Genomic DNA, 6,000 nt, shown 5'->3' with positions numbered 1-6,000 from the left:
TCTTTCCCTCATGAGGAAGTTGCAGACTGAATTGAGGCCTCCCCATTCCTGTATGGCAAAAGCACAGCTTGAGAACAAGCAACCAGAATATGTTGTTTGCAGGATGGTAATCTACTTCCAATAGAATAAGACTATTTTATTAAAATTTTCTGAGGCTAGATTAGTTTTAAGGCAAGTTTAGAGGCTATCTGTAAAAATCTCTATGAGATTTATATAGACAAAAATTCAGCTTTTATCTTTCCAGAACATTCAGAGTTGGGATGCTGCTTATACATCAATTAAATTATCTAAGCTTTTGGGCAGCTCACGTGTTCTAAACTTAACATCTTCATACATATGACATTAGGATTCATGTTGATCTAATCACTAATTATTGTACTGCTTTTTTGATAAGATGTCATGCTGCTGGGGAAAATGAAAGCTTCAGAGCACAAAAAATTGGGAGAGAGTGTTCTGTACCATTATTTTACTTACACATCTGTCCTTTTTAAGCAGAAGGAAACAGTGAGGAGATAACAGCTATGTGGTTATTCAAAAAAAAAACTGACAGGAAAGGTACTCCAGGTCCTGTTACTACAAAGAAGAGAAAGTGGAATTTTTGCCTTTGGAAAAAAAGAGAAAAATAAAATCATCACAGATTTAAAAATGTAGAAATGTACAGCCCAGCTAATTGCAGCTGGTCCTTGTAATTTCAACATTTAAAAAGTTACAAATGTGATCAGACAGTGTTCCAATCAGAAAAGAAAATAATTTCAGTATACAGCAGTGGTTTCTGAGAAAGGAAATAATCAAACTAAGTTGAACTACTCACATTTTGAACTGGCTTTGACACCCTATTGCACAGATAATATTTACCACATAACTCCTAAACTCTTCTTGCTTTCTACTACTCATTTCAGCAGCTGGTCATCTATAAGCACATATTTATGTAAAACAAGTATTTCTTCCAGCACTGTCCAATATTTAACTCTGTAAACTTGTAAAACTCTATACCCCAGTTGCATGTGCAGAAATTAGAGTAGTAGTCATGTCAGACTTCTCTGTCACACTATAGCCTTTAAATGAAGCTTTTATTTTTCTCTTTTTATCCAGCACTGTACTTTACATTTTTTAGTGAAAGGTGTCCCTGCCCATGGCAGGGGGGGTGGCACTAGGCGATCTTTAAAGTCCCTTCTAATCCCAAACATTCTATTATTCTGTGATATATCTGGTTCTCCCCTTTAGTTTGGGACTGATTAGTACAACTACATTGCTTGCAAAAGCCAGGAGACACCTCAATAATGCGTAATATAATAACTCTAACATGTACTTTCACAAGCACTGTAAGCAGGGGGGAAAATTAAGAGAAGGGAAACGAGTCCAGAATCCCTGAGGTTAAAAGGCTTTGAGTACGTGTGTGTGCCTGTATGTTGATACTATGGAGATCCTTAATAATTGCTTTGTAAAAGCCTGACCTTGTGACAAGAATTAGGCTCTCAAGAACCTCCTTAATAGCCCGAGGTTAATGGTCCTGACTTGTTTCTCACAATCTTTTTTATCTCCCCACTCTAATTAGGGATGGATTTGTCCAGCATTCTTTTAGGGGTACATGGCTCATTAAGCCTTTTTTTCATTAATCTGCTCCAATTTGGTCTTGCTTTCCACTGCAACTGGTTTAGGAGCTGAATTATCCCTGACATTTGCTCCTTTCGGCAGGATCTTAGCGAGAGGGTACCATGGATCAAGTTGTTTATGGTGTTAAGACTCATGCATTGCTCGGGCTTAAAAATGACAGAACTGCCTGATACCATCAGTTTTCCTGAGCTTTTTGTCATTTGCATTTAGCATTTAAAATGTGTGATGTGCAGAATTTAATGATTCTGATTATATCACTAGCTCGACTGAAAACATGTTTTCATGTATGAAAATTCCTCTTTAGTTTGCTTACACTTTGACAGGAAGTGATTTAATTTGGACTCTTGGAAGCTTTGAAAGACTTACTTACAGTTAGGTTTTAGAGTATTCAGTCTGGATGAAGATTTTTCTTTTACATCCTCCATCTGAACTACTTTAAAATAATTAAAATAAATCACAAGCTGAGTGTTGTTACTTTCTAAAGAGTTATTAAACCCATTTAATTCCATTAGTTTGAACAAAGCTTCATGATAACAATAATCTTACAAGATACCACTTTCAAATTTTATTGCTTTCAGTACAGAAATGAAGGTTTTGATATTTTCTGTGCCAGTAACTGAGAGTAATTGCTTGTTCCTTGTAGTGAATGTTCATAAAGGCAAGAACAGATAGCAAACTGGATACATACAGATAATACATCACCCAGTTGAAGTGCTCATGTCCCAGGAAGAATACTTAAAACTTACACAGGTTCTGAAAGCCATTAATTCAGAGAAGCCTGGAAAAGCTCTATGTTTATTTAATAAGAAGAAAAAAGTAAAAGGCAGTCTAAGTGCTGATAGCAGCCCAAGGAGAAAACCTGTTTTAATTGAGAGCTTTTAATATGCAGAAGGGCACTGGCAAAACTGAAATCACTGGTATTCAATTTTTACTCTTTTAGCTTCTTCTTTGTAGCTAAAAATATTTAATAATAAATAACATAAATTGTTGGAGCAGTTCTTCTCTAATGAAGAGTTATTTCAGTGGAATTTGAAGCAGGTCAGTAATCCAGGTAGCAGAGCAATATGAATGGCTTTTGATGAGGAGGCAGAAGGCTAGACAGTATGGAAAACAAATTCCATCTTCACAATTGCTGCCTTATTTTCAAAACTGATGTTAGTGAGTTACTGAATTGAGTCTGTAACATATTTACATGCAGTTGGACAATTGCATGATTTGGACTGCTGGCTTTTCAAATGACACATCTAAAAGGCCCATGACACTGACTCGGGGTTTGTGACTTATTTTTTACAGTGTACCAAGGGTTTCTAAATTGTATTTGTTCAAGCAAAGTTTTAACAAGTGCCTGAGTGCTTGGTGACCCTCTAGTTCTCACTCTGGGCTTACATGTTTTGCTGATGAAGCCACTACCACTGTCTGGATGCTTTGGGCTGCACAAGAAATGTCATCTTTCTTGACTTCAGTGCTGGTAGATACAGTAAGAGCCTTGTGGGCCATATACTCACCACCTGTGAGGAAAGACATTTAATTTGGGATTTCCAGGAGGCTTTGAGATATGTGCTTGTAGAGAAGCATTCCACTAAGGCAGAGAATAAATAAGTAAAAAGATTTGCAGTTCTGTGTTGTTCCAGCACAGAGGAAGGATCAAAAAAAAAAAAAAATACCATAAAAGCCACAAAGAATTTATGTCAGGTGGACATTTGAAGTTAACAGCCAATAATGATGACGAATATATCCACTAGAGAAAGAAAACAATTAAGATAGCAACATCACAAAAAAATTTAAGTAATGGATGTTTTATCTGGTCTTCAGAGACTAAATAATTATAGATTAAGACCTCAAAAAAACAGTTTCTTTACATGTGGAAACAGATGGATAGGCTCAAGGGCAGCCTAACCTAGCCTGCTAAAAGAAGTAAGCTCTGCTCCTCCAGTTTCATGTATTTCCTTCATATTTCAAGAGAAATAATGTTTGCCTCCATAAGGTTTTGAGTCATGTCTGGTTCATTCTCAAGAAAGATGCCTTGCCAGTATCTTAGTCACCCTGCTTCTTCAAGAACACAACACTCCCTCACTCTCCAGGATTATGAAATAGCCACCTGCCTTCTGATTACTTTTCCACTGACCCAGTGGGAACAGAGTCAAGTGCTTAGGATGCAATACCCAACTCTGTATGACTGCAGACAGGCACTGCAGGTAACATGATGGAGATTGTTTCTGGACACACACCTGCATCAGTTCAAGGTGAACCAAACCTCCTCGAATGATCTCTGTTATGGATTTGTAGTTACGTATTTTCAGTTTGCAAATTTTCCCTGGGATGCTGATAAACATTACAAATATTCAAACTTTTCTTTCCTGGATGAAAAAATTCAGTATTTCTTGCTACAGTGCCAGGTTTTTTGCACACTTTATACAAATGATCTCCCAAAAGAGAACACCATCATTTGGGGAAAAAAAAGGTTGTAGGAACCCAGAGTGCTGAGAATATTTCTCTGCCTGTTTTTAAGGGTTTTTACCCCCCTGGACAACACTGGTATAGCTTTAAACCTTGGAAAGAATTACCAACAGTCAGACAACAACTAGAAAATACAGTGGTGTGAATTAGGTGATAGACTACTATGTAAGATTGTCACAGGGTGAAAAATTTAGAGGTTTTAGGCTTCTCTTTATAGTAAATAGATAAGAGTAAAAAATATCAAAATGGAGGATTGTTGTTGTTCTCTAGACCTTCTTCTCCTTCTCCTACCACTCCATATTCTGCAGTAAAAGTAGTTTGGAATGATTGGATAGAAAATTCCGCAGTTCCTAGTCGTGTTACTGAATAATTGGTAAGAAAGTAAAAATAATGTATGTTTTTAGTAACTATTGGTTAAAATATCTTTAAAAGGCTGTGTAAATCTTGATAATTGCTCTCTCTCGCTCTCACTTCTACTCTTCCTCCTTCCATGCTGTACCTGGGTCGCGCTAGTGGCTCAGTTCCTCTGATAAGACTTAATAAACAACTATCTGGAAGCATTGAAACTACAGAAGACGTCTCGCTTTATCTTTTAAACTCCTTGCAAGGACTTTCAGCAAATTCTCTCCCATCAGGAGAGACTCGATTTATGGCACAATAAAGTGTCAAAGGTGAATAGTTTTCTAATATTAACTGGTAAATGCCATTTTTATAAGCATCAACTTGCTACCTCCTGAACATTCAGTGAAGTGCAAGAGCTCACTTTGTGTTTAGCTGTGTCTTTTTACACTAAATGTAAATAGCAGGAGGAGGGAGTATAATCTGATAATGTAAATAATAGCAATGCCAACAAAGACTCCTGGAGTTGCTCCCCCAGGTCTTCCATGTGACACACTTCTATTTGCTAAATAATCTGTGATTATGTTCTTGCAGACAAGAACAGCTTCTTTCAATCTAAGTATTTCCCTCCTTTTTTACAATGAGTTCTCCAGTCAGAGCTTATTTTCATTTTCCTGTGCCATAAAAAAAAGGGAAAAGTCTCCTGAACGTAAATGCTTTTCCTCTCCCAGTCCACATCTCCCTCCTCTTCTTGCTGGGCATGAAATAACAACCAGTTAAGACAGCTAAAGCCCTTGTCAAACCTGTTTCTTCACTTACTGTTTCAAATGACTAAGCCAGGAAACACAGCCTTTATTACACAGCTGGCATCACAGGAACACTGAGAGAAATGGAAATTTCTTTCCAGTGCCTGCCAGCTCTGCCTTTCTGGAGCACAAGGTCTCATGGCTGCATCTTTCTGCACACAGACATCTGAAACTGGGGAGCTGGGGAACTCAATCTGACAGCGTCCACCTCGGCTCCAGGGAGAGCTGATGGCAGTACAGAAGTGTGCTTATCTCAGACTTGAACTGGTAATTGCAAGTTTAGCCTGAAAGGAGCATTCTTTTCCTTTGAGTGTTTCTCAGAGTTTACATCACACCACTCTCCACGCAACAGCGAAAAGCAGCAGCCTGTGCACAGCACACAGGCATTTCTGGCAGTTTTTATTTCAAAAATACCTTAAATGTGAGTGCTCTGAGAACAAAGCCTAACTCTTCTCACTGGAAATTATTACTTTTTTAAAAGTAGGTCTCAAAATCTGAACAGGACTTCTGAACCAAGTTCTGACTCCATAGGAGTTTTATATTGTTAATCTGTTTCGTATGAGTATTTTTTTACTGAAGATTTTGTCCCCTGTGAATATCTGCTAATCTTCAACTCTTTTGAAGGCTTTGCAAATGAATGAATTTACTGGTCTAAACTTTTGTCAAAATGTCACTGGCAAAACTGTGGCTGATGGAAATTGTCATGATCAGTCCTTCGGAAATCTTACTGCATTTATTTCTAACAACTTTTTGAGAGCTACACAAATCCAGTACACTCCCCAAA

Source organism: Corvus brachyrhynchos, unplaced genomic scaffold (assembly GCF_000691975.1).
Source record: "Corvus brachyrhynchos isolate BGI_N302 unplaced genomic scaffold, ASM69197v1 scaffold229, whole genome shotgun sequence".
Classification (NCBI taxonomy): Eukaryota; Metazoa; Chordata; class Aves; order Passeriformes; family Corvidae; genus Corvus; species Corvus brachyrhynchos.
This window is presented reverse-complemented; position numbering follows the sequence as displayed.